Below are 15,028 nucleotides of genomic sequence, written 5' to 3' on the forward strand. Positions count from 1 at the left end.
CCGTGATGTTGTCCGATTGGATCAATACCGACTGACCCTGAAGCAGAGGCCTTGCTTGACTTAGGGCATTGTAAATGGCCCTTAGTTCCAGGATATTTATGTGAAGAGACGTTTCCATGCTTGACCACAAGCCCTGGAAATTTCTTCCCTGTGTGACTGCTCCCCAGCCTCTCAGGCTGGCATCGGTGGTCACCAGCATCCAATCCTGAATGCCGAATCTGCGGCCCTCTAGAAGATGAGCACTCTGTAACCACCACAGGAGAGACACCCTTGTCCTTGGAGATAGGGTTATCCGCTGATGCATCTGAAGATGCGATCCGGACCATTTGTCCAGCAGATCCCACTGAAAAGTTCTTGCATGGAATCTTCCAAATGGAATCGCTTCGTAAGAAGCCACCATTTTTCCCAGGACTCTCGTGCATTGATGCACTGACACTTGGCCTGGTTTTAGGAGTTTCCTGACTAGCTCGGATAACTCCCTGGCCTTCTCCTCCGGGAGAAACACCTTTTTCTGGACTGTGTCCAGAATCATCCCCAGGAACAGTAGACGTGTTGTTGGAATCAGCTGTGATTTTGGGATATTTAGGATCCACCCGTGCTGACGTAGCACTACCTGAGATAGTGCTACTCCGACCTCTAACTGTTCCCTGGACCTTGCCCTTATCAGGAGATCGTCCAAGTAAGGGATAATTAAGATGCCTTTTCTTCGAAGAAGAATCATCATTTCGGCCATTACCTTGGTAAAGACCCGTGGTGCCGTGGACAATCCAAACGGCAGCGTCTGAAACTGATAATGACAGTTTTGTACCACAAACCTGAGGTACCCTTGGTGAGAAGGGTAGATTGGGACATGGAGATAAGCATCTTTGATGTCTAGAGATACCATATAGTCCCCTTCTTCCAGGTTCGCTATCACTGCTCTGAGTGACTCCATCTTGAATTTGAACCTTTTTATGTAAGTGTTCAAGGATTTTAGATTTAAAATTGGTCTCACCGAGCCGTCCGGCTTCGGTACCACAAACAGCGTGGAATAATACCCCTTTCCCTGTTGTAGGAGGGGTACCTTGATTATCACCTGCTGGGAATACAGCTTGTGAATAGCTTCCACTACCGCCTCCCTGTCGGAGGGAGACGTTGGTAGAGCAGACTTCAGGAACCGGCGAGGGGGAGACGTCTCGAATTCCAATTTGTACCCCTGTGATACTACCTGCAGGATCCAGGGGTCCACTTGCGAGTGAGCCCACTGCGCGCTGAAATTCTTGAGCCGGCCCCCCACCGTGCCTGAGTCCGCTTGTAGAGCCCCAGCGTCATGCTGAAGACTTGGCAGAAGCGGGGGAGGGCTTCTGTTCCTGGGAAGAGGCTGCCTGGCGCAGTCTTTTTCCCCTTCCTCTGCCCCGGGGCAGAAATGAGTGGCCTTTTGCCCGCTTGCCCTTATGGGAACGAAAGGACTGAGTTTGAAAAGACGGTGTCTTTTTCTGCTGAGAGGTGACCTGGGGTAAAAAGGTGGATTTTCCAGCCGTTGCTGTGGCCACCAGGTCCGATAGACCGACCCCAAATAACTCCTCCCCTTTATACGGCAATACTTCCATATGTCGTTTGGAATCCGCATCACCTGACCACTGTCGCGTCCATAACGCTCTTCTGGCAGAAATGGACATCGCACTCACTCTAGATGCCAGGGTGCAAATATCCCTCTGTGCATCTCGCATATATAGTAATGCATCCTTTAAATGCTCTATAGTTAATAATATACTGTCCCTATCCAGGGTATCAATATTTTCAGTCAGGGAATCCGACCAAGCCACTCCAGCACTGCACATCCAGGCTGAGGCGATTGCTGGTCGCAGTATAACACCAGTATGTGTGTATATACCTTTTAGGATATTTTCCAGCCTTCTATCAGCTGGTTCCTTAAGGGCGGCCGTATCGGGAGACGGTAACGCCACTTGTTTTGATAAGCGTGTGAGCGCCTTATCTACCCTAGGGGGTGTTTCCCAACGTGCCCTAACCTCTGGCGGGAAAGGGTATAGTGCCAATAATTTATTAGAAATCAGCAGTTTTTTATCGGGGGAAAACCACGCTTTATCACACACCTCATTTAATTCATCTGATTCAGGAAAAACTACTGGTAGTTTTTTCACACCCCACATAATACCCTTTTTTGTGGTACTTGTAGTGTCAGAAATATTCAATGCCTCCTTCATTGCCGTGATCATGTAACGTGTGGCCCTACTGGACATTACGTTTGTCTCCTCACCGTCGACACTGGATTCAGTATCCGTGTCTGGGTCTGTGTCGACCATCTGAGGTAACGGGCGTTTTAGCGCCCCCGACGGTGTCTGAGACGCCTGAACAGGCACTAATTGATTTGCCGGCTGTCTCATGTCATCAACAGTTTTTTGCAAAGTGCTGACACTGTCACGTAATTCTTTAAATACGACCATCCAGTCAGGTGTCGACTACCTAGGGGGTGACATCACTAACACAGGCAATTGCTCTGCTTCCACATCATTTTCCTCCTCATACATGTCGACACAATCGTACCGACACCCAGCACACACACAGGGAATGCTCTGAAAGAGGACAGGACCCCACGAGCCCTTTGGGGAGACAGAGGGAGAGTTTGCCAGCACACACCAGAGCGCTATATATATACAGGGATAACCTTATGTAAGTGTTACTCCCTTTATAGCTGCTGTTTTATATTAGCTGCCAATAGTGCCCCCCCTCTCTTGTTTTACCCTGATTCTTGTAGCAGGACTGCAGGGGAGAGTCAGGGAGCCGTCCTTCCAGCGGAGCTGTGAAAGAAAATGGCGCTTGTGTGCTGAGGAGAAAGGCTCCGCCCCCTTCACGGCGGCCTTTTCTCCCGCTTTTTTCAGGAAAACTGGCAGGGGTTAAATGCATCCATATAGCCCAGGAGCTATATGTGATGCATTTCTTTAGCCATATAAGGTTTTTATAGTGTTCTATTGCGTCTCAGGGCGCTCCCCCCCAGCGCCCTGCACCCTCAGTGACCGGAGTGTGAAGTGTGCTGAGAGCAATGGCGCACAGCTGCAGTGCTGTGCGCTACCTTATCTGAAGACAGGAACGTCTTCTGCCGCCGATTTCTCCGGACCTCTTCGCTCTTCTGGCTCTGTAAGGGGGCCGGCGGCGCGGCTCCGGGACCCATCCAGGCTGAACCTGTGATCGTCCCTCTGGAGCTAATGTCCAGTAGCCAAGAAGCCCAATCCACTCTGCACGCAGGTGAGTTCGCTTCTTCTCCCCTTAGTCCCACGATGCAGTGAGCCTGTTGCCAGCAGGACTCACTGAAAATAAAAAACCTATTTAAACTTTTACTTCTAAGCAGCTCAGGAGAGCCACCTAGCATGCACCCTTCTCGCTCGGGCACAAAAATCTAACTGAGGCTTGGAGGAGGGTCATAGGGGGAGGAGCCAGTGCACACCAGCTAGTCTAAAGCTTTTACTTTTGTGCCCAGTCTCCTGCGGAGCCGCTATTCCCCATGGTCCTTACGGAAGTCCCAGCATCCACTAGGACGTCAGAGAAACACTTTTCTCTGTTCTGTGTCCAGAACCATCCCTAGGAACAGCAGGCGTGTCGTAGGGACCAGCTGTGACTTTGGAATGTTTAGAATCCAGCCGTGCTGTTGTAGCACTTCCCGAGATAGTGCTACCCCTACCAACAACTGCTCTCTGGACCTCGCCTTTATCAGGAGATCGTCCAAGTACGGGATAATTAAAACTCCCTTCCTTCGAAGGAGTATCATCATTTCCGCCATTACCTTGGTAAAGACCCTCGGAGCCGTGGAGAGACCGAACGGCAACGTCTGGAATTGGTAATGACAATCTTGTACCACAAACCTGAGGTACTCCTGGTGAGGATGGTAAATGGGGACATGTAGGTAAGCATCCTTGATGTCCAGCGATACCATGTAATCTCCCTCGTCCAGGCTTGCAATAACCGCCCTGAGCGATTCCATCTTGAACTTGAATTTTTTGATATATGTGTTCAAGGATTTCAAATTTAAAATGGGTCTCACCGAACCGTCCGGTTTCGGTACCATAACATTGTGGAATAGTAACCCCTTCCTTGTTGAAGTAGGGGCACCTTTACTATCACTGGTTGTGAATACAGCTTTTGAATTGCCTGTAACACTGCCTCCCTGCCCGAGGGAGTGGTTGGCAAGGCAGATTTGAGGAAACGGCGGGGGGGAGACGTCTCGAATTCCAGTTTGTACCCCTGAGATACTATTTGAAGGATCCAGGGATCCACCCGTGAGCGAGCCCACTGATTGCTGAAATGCTTGAGACGGGCCCCCACCGTACCTGGCTCTGCCTGTGGAGCCCCAGCGTCATGCTGTGGACTTAGAGGAAGCGGGGGAGGACTTTTGCTCCTGGGAACTGGCTGTATGCTGCAGCTTTTTCCCTCTACCTCTGCCTCTGGGCAGAAAGGACGCGCCTTTAACCCGCTTGCCCCTATTGGGCCGAAAGGACTGTACCTGATAATACGGTGCTTTCTTTGGTTGTGAGGGAACATGGGGCAAAAATGTAGACTTCCCAGCTGTTGCTGTGGAAACGAGGTCCGAGAGACCATCCCCGAACAATTCCTCACCCTTATAAGGCAGAACTTCCATGTGTCGTTTGGAATCTGCATCACCTGTCCACTGCCGAGTCCATAACCCTCTCCTGGCAGAAATGGACATTGCACTAATTTTGGATGCCAGCCGGCAAATATCCCTCTGTGCATCCCTCATGTATAAAAGTGCGTCTTTTATATGCTCTACGTTCAGCAAAATAGTGTCCCTGTCTAGGGTATCTATATTTTCTGACAGGGAATCTGACCACGCAGCAGCAGCGCTGCACATCCAGGCTGAAGCTATAGCCGGTCTCAGCATCACACCTGTGTGTGTATATATATAGATTTCAGGATAGCCTCCTGCTTTCTATCAGCAGATTCCTTCAGTGCGGCCGTATCCGGAGACGGTAGTGCCACCTTCTTTGACAAGCGTGTGAGCGCTTTATCCACCCTAGGGGATGTTTCCCAGCGTGACCTATCCTCTGGCGGGAAAGGGTACGCCATTAGTAACCTCTTAGAAATTACCATCTTTTTATCAGGGGAAGCCCACGCTTCTTCACACACTTCATTTAACTCTTCAGATGGAGGAAAAGCTACTGGTAGTTTTTTCTCTCCAAACATTATACCCTTTTTTGTGGTACCGGGGGTAACATCAGAAATGTGCAACACATTTTTCATTGCCTCAATCATGTAACGTGTGGCCCTACTGGAAGTTACATTAGTCTCTTCGTCGTCGACACTGGAGTCAGTATCCGTGTCGACATCTGTGTCAACCATCTGAGGTAGCGGGCGTTTTAGAGCCCCTGATGGTTTTTGAGACGCCTGGGCAGGCACAGGCTGAGAAGCTGGCTGTCCCACATTAGGTATGTCGTCAAACCTTTTATGTAAGGAGTCGACACTATCACGTAATTCCTTCCACAGCACCATCCACTCAGGTGTCGACCCCGCAGGGGGTGACATCACATTTACAGGCATCTGCTCCGCCTCCACATAAGCCTCCTCATCAAACATGTCGACACAGCCGTACCGACACACCGCAAACACACAGGGAATGCTCTGACAGAGGACAGGACCCCACAAAGCCCTTTGGGGAGACAGAGAGAGAGTATGCCAGCACACACCAGAGCGCTATATAACACTGGGATCCCACTATCAATGAGTGTTTTCCCTATAGCTGCTTTTTTATATATATTACATATATATATATCTATACTGCGCCTAAATTTAGTGCCCCCCCTCTCTTTTTTACCCTTCTGTAGTATTCTCAGACTGCAGGGGAGAGCCAGGGAGCTTCCTTCCAGCGGAACTGTGAGGGAAAAATGGCGCCAGTGTGCTGAGGGAGAAGCCTTGCCCCCTTTTCGGCGGACTTTCTCCCGCTTTTTCTGTGATACTGGCAGGGGTAATTTTACATCTATATAGCCTCTGGGACTATATATGATGTATATTTTGCCAGCCAAGGTGTTATTTATTGCCCTCAGGGCGCCCCCCCCCCCAGCGCCCTGCACCCATCAGTGACCGAAGTATGAGGTGTACATGAGGAGCAATGGCGCACAGCTGCAGTGCTGTGCGCTACCTTGGTGAAGACTGAAGTCTTCTGCCGACAATTTTCCGGACCTTCTTCATGCTTCTGGCTCTGTAAGGGGGCCGGCGGCGCGGCTCCGGGAACGAACACCAAGGTCGGGTCCTGCGGTCGATCCCTCTGGAGCTAATGGTGTCCAGTAGCCTAAGAAGCCCAAACTACCACCTGTTAGGTAGGTTCGCTTCTTCTCCCCTTAGTCCCTCGCTGCAGTGAGTCTGTTGCCAGCAGATCTCACTGAAAATAAAAAACCTAAATATACTTTCTTTCTAGGTGCTCAGGAGAGCCCCTAGTGTGCATCCAGCTCGGCCGGGCACAAGAATCTAACTGAGGTCTGGAGGAGGGTCTTAGTGGGAGGAGCCAGTGCACACCAGTAGTCTAAAAGCTTTCTTTATAGTTGTGCCCAATCTCCTGCGGAGCCGTTAATCCCCATGGTCCTTACGGAGTCCCCAGCATCCACTTAGGACGTTAGAGAAAATAGTAACATATACAAAAAAGTCTGGACTTTCAGTCCCAGGGGGAGAAATACCTCTGAATTGCTGGGCCCCAGATGACTAACTAAGCAATTCAAAGTTTGAAATTAACTTAGACTTTCATTATTCACCTTACACAGCGCTGCCTCTCCTCTGGTTCTCGTCTTCTTCTCCAGCAATGCAGAGAGATCTTCCAGGGACCGGCCGGCCACAATACCGCAGCTAATCTCTACCCCTTCCCTGCACACACTACACCTGCATGCCCCTCCGCACACACACTACACTACACTTACCTTCTCTGGACGGCTTCATTCTTCATGCAGGAGCTGGTCCAGCAGTTGGAGGATGCAACAGCCGGGAACAGATGACAGTGGAGAGCAGAAGAAGGTGAATATTTCCTCGCACTGCTGGGTTTTCAAAGCAGAAAACAGCTTGTGTCACACATTTTTGATATGCTACTATCCCCCCAGTACACATTAATATGCCCCTCCCCCCGTAGCACACATTAATATGCCCCTTTCCCCCGTAGCACATTAATATGCCCCTTCCCCCCCCCCCCCCGTAGCACACATTAATATGTCCCTTCCCCCCTCCAAAGCACACATTAATATGCCCCTTTCCCCCCCATAGCACACATTAATATGCCCCTTTCCCCCCCGTAGCACACATTAATATGTCCCTTCCCCCCTCCAAAGCACACATTAATATGCCCCTTCTTCCCCCCCACCATAGCACCCATTAATATGCCCCTTCCCCCTCATAGCACACAGTAATATGCCTCTTCCCCCATAGCACACATTAATATGCCCCTTCCCACTCATAGCACACAGTAATATGCCCCTTCCCCCATAGCACACAGTAATATGCCCCTTCCCCCCATAGCACACATTAGTATGCCCCTTCCCCATAGCACACAGTAATTGCCCCTTCCGCTCCATAGCACACATTAGTATGCCCCTTCCCCGATAGCACACAGTAATATGCCCCTTCCCCCTCATAGCACACAGTAATATGCCCCATCCCCCCCATAGCACACAGTAATATGCCCCTTCCCCCATAGCACACAGTAATATGCCCCTTCCCCATACTTACCTACCTGACCCTCTCCACGAGGGAGAAAATGCTCTGTTCCTGGACTTTCCTGGTAATGTATGACCTGTGATGAAATACCTTTCATATCAATTAACTAGCTCACCACAGGTGATGGCAATCATACATTACCAGGAAAGTCCAGGAACAGAGCATTTTCTCCCTCATGGAGAGGGTCAGGTAGGCAAGTATGCCCTTCCCCCTCATAGCACATGGTAATATGCCCCTTCCCCCCATAGCACACAGTAATATGCCCCTCCCCCCTCATAGCACACAGTAATATGCCCCTTTCCCCCCCTCCATAGCACACAGTAATATGCCCCTCCCCCCTCATAGCACACAGTAATATGCCCCTTTCCCCCCCTCCATAGCACACAGTAATATGCCCATTCCCCCATAGCACACAGTAATATGCCCCTTCCCCCAAGCACACAGTAATATGCCCCTTCCCCCCAAAGCACACAGTAACATGCCCCTTCCCTCATAGCACACATTAATATGCCCCTTTCCCCATAGCACACATTAATATGCCCCTTTCCCCATATAGCACACATTGTTGATATTCCTCCTCTCCCCCTCCCCTTTTATCCAGAACTTGCCTGAGTCTCTGGTGTTCTGAATGCTTGTGCTGTGGCTGCTCCATGCCTGCTGGCTCCTCCAGTGTGTGCACAGTCAAGTGTGCCTCCCTCATGTGACTTCCTGTTCTAACCAGGAAGCAAGCTCAGCACAGCACAGCATTGGGACTGAGAGGGGTAGCATCTAGATTCTCTTCATGCAGAGGACCTTTCACATAACCCCCTGGGTCCATGTCACAATCTATTTGGAATAGTAAAGTGTGGCGAGCGAAGCGAGACACCGAGCCTGATGCGTGGCGAGCGAAGCGAGCCCGCTAGGGTCCAATGCTGCATAGAAAAAAAAAAATACCCCAAACGGACGGAGAACGAAGAAGACATTTAGGAGCTGTAAGGGCGGAAGTTCTCTCCTGCCCACTCGTTTTGTCACGTCCAGGTCCTTTACACAAAGGCAACATAGACACAACCGACTGAGAGGTGGCTGCCTGGCTTCTGCTTTGAGCATAGTGCAGAGGCGGGGACAGAGAGGAGAGAGAGGGGGGAGCACCCTACAGGAGAGGAGTCTTTAATCTGCCGGCACCACTTCGCTGCCATCATACCTGCCTGTGAAAGGAGCATGCTGCAGAAGCCGGCAAGTACTAACAGTGCATAACAGCTTAGCAAGGTGGCAGAGCAGGGAGAGCGCCTCTCTGGCACAGCGCCTCCCTGCTTTGCAGACCTTGTTGAGCGGCTAGCGCCGGGCCTGCGTATGGTGATGCGATTCAGGCACAGAGAGGGGCTGCCGCTGAAGAAGTCAGAGACTTCTCCACGGTAACCTGCTCTGTGAATTGCACTAGGCAGAAGAATCTGTTTAACGCAAAACAGGGCTTTTCTCTGCTACAGCGAATAGACCCCTAATAATCCTAAGGTTGCGAATCATAAAAACCTAAACTGCTATCGTATACTATGTAAAAGATTTGGACTGTAGAAACATAGCTGCCTTAGAACTATTATCGGCCCTCAATAAAATGGCGCCCGTAATATATTCTGTAGAATAAGTATGAGCGGGCTTCAATAAAATGGCCCCCATAATGGATTCAATTGATACGTATACATAGGTGTCCCCTTGTGGTTTTAACACGTGTGAATACATTGGCAGTATTGGATCATGTGATCACCTAATGAGATACTTTTGTACGGGCAGTAGAGTATCAAGCCACACCCACTGACGAAGTCACAAAGGATGAAATGCGTTTGGCCGTGGCTTAGATTAACGTGACAGTGCTGACGTCACGGAGACGGGCAACTGTGAGCATGTCACAACTTTCAGGTGTTGTGTATGGATATTTGAACCTGTGGAACGGGACTGGAGAGCAGCACCACAAGCAAAAGCAGCCTATGCCTGGACTTTTTATGAATTGACTAATATCGGTAACAGTACTTGAACCTATATGGTAATAGAATTTCAGAGAATTGGTAACATGCGTTTGCAAAGACATGGGTGGTCATTCCGAGTTGATCGCTAGCTGCCGTTGTTCGCAGCGTAGCGATCAGACTAAAAATCTGCATTTTTGCGCATGCGTACGGGCCACAGTGCATACGCGCGACGTACTTTCACAAAAAAACTATGCAGTTTTACACAAGGGCGAGCTGCTATTTTCCGTCGCTCTGTTGATCGGTGAGTGATTGACAGGAATGGGGTGTTTCTGGGAGGTAACTGACCGTTTTCCGGGAGTGTGCTAAAAAACGCAGGCGTGTCAGATAAAAACGCAGGTGTGCCTGGGGAAACGGGGGAGTGGCTGGCCAAACGCAGGGCGTGTTTGTGACGTCAAAACAGGAACTGAAGTGATCACAAGGAAGGAGTAGGTCTGCAGCTACTCTGAAACTGCTTGAAAAAAAAAATAACCCCGTTCTGCGATCCTTTCGTTCGCACTTCTGCTAAGCTAAGATACACTCCCAGAGGGCGGCGGCTTAGCATTTGTACTGCTGCTAAAAGCAGCTAGCAAGCGATCAACTCGGAATGAGGACCGTGGTTAGCTGCCGAGCCGCTTCAAGGCTTCTCTGATGTCAGCAGTCCTAACACTATATAATAGCAGTGCCCACATAGGCCCATGTGATTTGTCTTCAGTAAGGCCTCATGATAAAGGCTCATACAAAACTGCATTCAGGCTGAGGGCTAGCTTACCTGAGAGCCACATCAAAGATCTCCCATTGGCACTACAAGGACCAGCATGCCTTCCAAATGCTGCTCCCCTTCAATGCCTTCTCACACATGCAGACAAACATTAGTATTGGTAATTATCTCCATTCCTGGAGATAATTATATTAGGTGCTAGAAAAGGGGAGGGGTCACAAACAAACAATACACAGAGAGGGGGGTGCTTTTTCCCCCCTGGGATACCCCCAGCGCACTAATACCTGTAACAATACTTGAACCTATCTGGTAATAGAATTTCAGAGAATTGGTTACATGCATTTGCAAAGACATGGTTAGCTGCTGAGCCGCTTCAAGGCTTCTCTGATATCAGCAGTCCTAAATAGCAATGCTCCTGATGGTAGATAAGCTGCCAAGGTGATAGGCCAAGGGGTGACTACTGTTAGGGGTCAGGGACCTTAGGGTTCACTGGAGAACTGGTGTTTGTGCATTTGAAGACTCTGTGATCCCTGCTTTGCTGTACCTGACCTGTGAGTCTTGCACCTTCTTGAGTAACTGCCTGTGGTGGAAAATAAACTTAGTTTGGATGTTACTCTGGTCTATGTGATACCTGTCATATTATACCCCCAAACCCCCCCCCACACACACACACACACACACACACACACGCACAAGCAAAATAGTGTGTTCTGTAGCAGACGCGTGTTCTTGAAGGTATAAAACAGGTAGAGGGGCACTGATTAGAACATTTGATAACAAAATGGCTTGCTGGATGGAGCTAACAGAGTTTGAAAAGGTGGTCTTCGCAGGTTGCGCAATGTCATGTTCCCACTCCAGGGCGACGCTGGACTGGTATACAGAAACAATATAACCCACCCAAATCTAAATCTCTCTGCACTTGTTACAATTGCCCCACCTTCAGTGCAACATGGTTTTACCCAATTGCTAACTTTTTTGGTTTGCTAACAAACCTGAATAAGGCCCTATGTAGTCAAAAGTACAGTGACAGCAAACAGATCAATGAGATTATATTTACGTCAGGACTTCATAGGTCGTGAATAACCACCATTTTGTTGTGTGTGTGTGTGTGTGTGTGTGTGTGTGTGTGTGTGTGTGTGTGTGTGTGTGTGTGTTAAAATATATTTACTAAGGTATGTCTAACATATGTTACTCTAAAATAAGTTATTTTACATTTCATTTAATAATTTAAAAAATGTGTTACATAAAAAAAAAATAGAGGACCACTGATCTAGACCTGTAAGCTCTCATCCTTATGCCTCACGTCAACCGGCTCGCTTCCCCCCGCATCTGTCTATTTACATGTTGGCCATCCTTTGTGCCATACCTGAAAACTTTTTGTGTCTCCTCTATTTTGGAAGAAAATCGATAGAGCCGAAATCTGGACCTTCATGGAACCCAATTTTAGGCCCATAGTCACCTCTGACTGTAGGAAGTGCAGAAATCGACCAAGCTGAAATTTCTCCTTTGGGGCCTTCCTGGCCTCACAGCATGCAACATATTTCCATCATATGCGGTGATAATGGTTTGCGTTCACTTCTTTCCTAGCTTTAAATAGCGTAGGGATAACTTCCTCCGGAATGCCCTTTTCCTTCAGGATCCGGCGTTCAACCGCCATGCCGTCAAACGCAGCCGCGGTACGTCTTGGAACAGACAGGCCCCCTGCTGCAGCAGGTCCGGTCTGAGCGGCAGAGGCCATGGGTCCTCTGAGATCATTTCTTGGAGTTCTGGTTACCAAGCTCTTCTTGGCCAACCCGGAACAATGCGTATAGTTCTTACTCCTCTCTTTCTTATTATTCTCATTACCCTGGGTAAGAGAGGCAGAGAAGGGAACACATACACCGACTGGTACACCCACGGTGTTACCAGAGCGTCCACAGCTATCGCCTGAAGGTCCCTTGACCTGGCGCAATATCTTTGTAGCTTTTTGTTGAGGCGGGACGCCATCATGTCCACCTGTGGCCTTTCCCAACGGTGTACAATCATTTGGAAAACTTCTGGATGAAGTCCCCACTCCCCCGGGTGGAGGTCGTGTCTTCTGAGAAAGTCTGCTTCTCAGTTGTCCACTCCGGGAATGAACACTGCTGACAGTGCTAACACATGATTTTCCGCCCATCGGAGAATCCTTGTGGCTTCTGCCATCGCCATCCTGCTTCTTGTGCCGCCCTGTCGGTTTACATGAGCGACCGCTGTGATGTTGTCTGACTGGATCAGCACCGGCCGGTGTTGAAGCAGGGGTCTAGCCTGACTTAGGGCATTGTAAATGGCCCTTAGTTCCAGAATATTTATGTGTAGGAAAGTCTCCTGACTTTTCCATAGCCTTGGAAGTTTCTTCCCTGTGTGACTGCCCCCCAGCCTCGAAGGCTGGCATCCGTGGTCACCAGGACCCAGTCCTGTATGCCGAATCTGCGGCCCCCTAGAAGATGAGCACTCTGCAGCCACCACAACAGCGACACCCTGGCCCTTGGAGACACGGTTATCCGTTGATGCATCTGAAGATGCGACCCGGACCACTTGTCCAACAGATCCCACTGGAAAATCCTTGCATGGGACCTGGCGAATGGAATTTCTTCGTAAGAAGCTACCATCCTTCCCAGGGCTCGCGTGCATTGATGCACCGACACCTGTATACGTATTAGGAGGTCTCTGTCTAGAGACGACAACTCCTTGGACTTCTCCTCCGGGAGAAACCCTTTTTATCCTGTTCTGTGTCCAGAACCATACCCAGGAACAGTAGATGCGTCGTAGGAACCAGCTGCGACTTTGGAATATTCAGAATCTAGCCGTGCTGTTGTAGCACTTCCCGAGATAGTGCTACTCCGCCGAACAACTGCTCCCTGGACCTCGCCTTTATAAGGAGATCGTCCAAGTACGGGATAATTATTTCGGCCATTACCTTTGTAAATACCTCGGTGCCGGGGACAGACCAACGGCAACGTCTGGAATTGGTAATGACAATCCTGTACCACATTTTTGAGGTACTCCTGGTGAAGAGGGTAAATAGGGACATGCAGGTAAGCATCCTTGATGTCCAGTGATACCATGAAATTCCAGGCTTGCAATAATCGCCCTGAGCGATTCCATTTTGAACTTGAACCTTCGTATATAAGTGTTCAAGGCTTTCAATTTTAGAATGGGTCCCACCGAACCGTCTGGTTTCGGTACCACAACATTTTGGAATAGTAACCCCGGCCTTGTTGAAGGAGGGGTACCTTAATTTCACCTGCTGGAAGTACAGCTTGTGAATTGCCGCCAGTACTACCTTTCTCCGAGGGCAGCAGGCAAGGCTGATGTGAGGTAACGGCGAGGGGGAGTCGCCTCGAACTCCAGCCTGTATCCCTGTGATACTATTTGCAGAACCTAGGGATCCACCTGTGGGCAAGCCCACTGGTCCCTTAAAGTTCCCGAGACGCGCCCCTACCGCACCTGTCTCCACCTGTGGAGCCCCAACGTCATGCGGTGGACTCAGAGGAAGCGGGGGAAGATTTTTGATCCTAGGAACTGGCTGCTGGTGCAGCTTTTTCCTTCTTCCCTTGTCTCTGTGCAGAAAGGAAGCGCCTTTGACCCGCTTGCTTTTCTGAAGCCGAAAGGACTGTACCTGAAAATACAGTGCTTTCTTAGGCTGTGAGGAAACCTGAGGTAAAAAATTTTCTTCCCAGCTGTTGCTGTGGATACGAGGTCCCAGAGACCATCCCCAAACAATTCCTCACCCTTATAAGGCAGAATCTCCATGTGCCTTTTATAGGCAGCATCACCTGTCCACTGCCGGGTTTCTAATACCCTCCTGGCAGAATGGACATTGCATTAATTCTGGATGCCAGCCGGCAAATATCCCTCTGTGCATCCTTTATATCTAAGACGACGTCTTTAATATGCTCTATGTTAGCAAATTATTATCCCTGTCTTAGAGTATTAATATTATCTGACTGGGTATCAGACCACGCTGCAGCAGCACTATTTATGCTGAGGCAATTGCAGGTCTCAGTATATAACCTGAGTGTGTAAATACAGACTTCAGGATAGCCTCCTGCTTTTTATCAGCAGGCTCCTTCAAGGTGGCCGTATCCTAAGACGGCAGTGCCACCTTTTTTGACAAACGTGTGAGCGCCTTATCCACCCTAAGGGATATCTCCCAACGTGACCTATCCTCTGGCGGGAAAGGGTACGCCATCAGTAACTTTTTAGAAATTACCAGTTTCTTATCGGGGGAACCCACGCTACTTTACACACTTCATTCATTCATCTGATGGGGGAACAAAACACTGGCTGCTTTTTCTCCCCCAAAATAAAACCCCTTTTATGTGGTACTTGGGTTCATGCCAGAAATGCATAACACATTTTTCATTGCCGAGATCATGTAACGGATGTTCCTAGTGGATTGTGTATATGTCTCAACCTCGTCGACACTGGACTCAGACTCCGTGTCGACATCTGTGTCTGCCATCTGAGGTAACGGGCGCTTTTTTGAGCCCCTGATGGCCTTTGAGACGCCTGGGCAGGCGCGGGCTGAGAAGCCGGCTGTCCCACAGCTGTTTTACGTCATCCAGCCTTCTATATAAGGAGTTGACATTGTCGGTTAATACCTTCCACCTAT

At 49.4% G+C, this 15,028-nt stretch overlaps 1 long non-coding RNA gene across 1 annotated transcript in view; it reads right to left on the minus strand.

The window, feature by feature from the left end:
* Positions 1 to 7,024, minus strand: part of LOC134935632 (uncharacterized) — a 149,040-nt gene extending 142,016 nt beyond the window's left edge. Inside the window, exon 1 of the long non-coding RNA XR_010180295.1 lies at positions 6,915 to 7,024. This is a non-coding gene — a long non-coding RNA (uncharacterized LOC134935632). The remainder of the gene's footprint in view (positions 1 to 6,914) is intronic.
* Positions 7,025 to 15,028: the final 8,004 nt, after the last annotated feature.

The sequence above is a fragment of the Pseudophryne corroboree genome, chromosome 6 (assembly GCF_028390025.1).
Source record: "Pseudophryne corroboree isolate aPseCor3 chromosome 6, aPseCor3.hap2, whole genome shotgun sequence".
In the NCBI taxonomy this organism is placed as follows: Eukaryota; Metazoa; Chordata; class Amphibia; order Anura; family Myobatrachidae; genus Pseudophryne; species Pseudophryne corroboree.